Here is a 1044-nt window from a genome sequence, read left to right as displayed (position 1 = left end):
ATATATATATATATATATATATATATATTTCTATTGGAAATTTACATGCATACCAAACAATTCTTTTTTATTTAAATATCTAACACCGTAAATATGATATTTACACTTATAACTCTTCGTTGTCATAAATCAATGCATTAAAAAGGGTATTTCACTTTGTTAAAAATAGAGTTGATTGGTATTTTTATGTGATGTTAATGATTTGAGTGATATGCATGTAAATATGAATGTTTAGGTATTAGATATGCTAACACTTTAGAATTGTGTGATAAGTATGTAAATATCTCAATAAACAAACCAACACAAATATTTAACTGCGGATTATGTAAGAAAATAATCTTAAAATATGCTAATTTTATTCATGTAACAGTTTATATAGTCAAGACCCAATCCGATGGATTAGAATTAACTAAGTTAGGAATTGTGGCTAGACGGTATTAACCATTACATTTTATTTTATATACATTTTTACAATCTCTCTTCTTTGTAAAAAAATTATTCTTGATATTTAAAAACTACTATGAAAATAAACATACATCAATTAAATAGCCAATTTTTGGATGGGAATTTCGGCTCAGAAGTGCGGCTTTTCTTGGACATATTATTAGTGGAGATGACATATCTTTGGATGATATATCTATAGTGATTTATTTCTTTTATATTGTTATTTTCTTTATTGTGTTACTTGTGGTCCTATTGTTGGTTGGATTTGTACTTATTTAAAGAATTGTTTATATGTGTATTGTGGATTTTCGGTGGTCCCTATCTATATAAATGATATAGTGGACACATGTTAATTTAGAAATGTTTAGATATGTTTGCATCATTCGGTTGTCTGTTCCCACCTTAGTTAATTAATACCAATTAAAGCTCTATTTTAGAAATGGATGCTTTAGATGATAGATATGTAAATACAAAAGAGTTGTATGGTATTTATGTAAATTAATCAAATTTAAAATACCTTGAGATCGCCGGCTCTTCTGCCGAACGCCTTTGCTAAAATCTCCAATGAATCTATCACATCGATAGGCTCCGGCGGCTGCC

The sequence above is a fragment of the Phalaenopsis equestris genome, unplaced genomic scaffold (genome assembly GCF_001263595.1).
Source record: "Phalaenopsis equestris unplaced genomic scaffold, ASM126359v1 Scaffold000002, whole genome shotgun sequence".
NCBI classification, from domain to species: domain Eukaryota; kingdom Viridiplantae; phylum Streptophyta; class Magnoliopsida; order Asparagales; family Orchidaceae; genus Phalaenopsis; species Phalaenopsis equestris.
Note: the sequence above shows the minus strand (reverse complement) of the source record.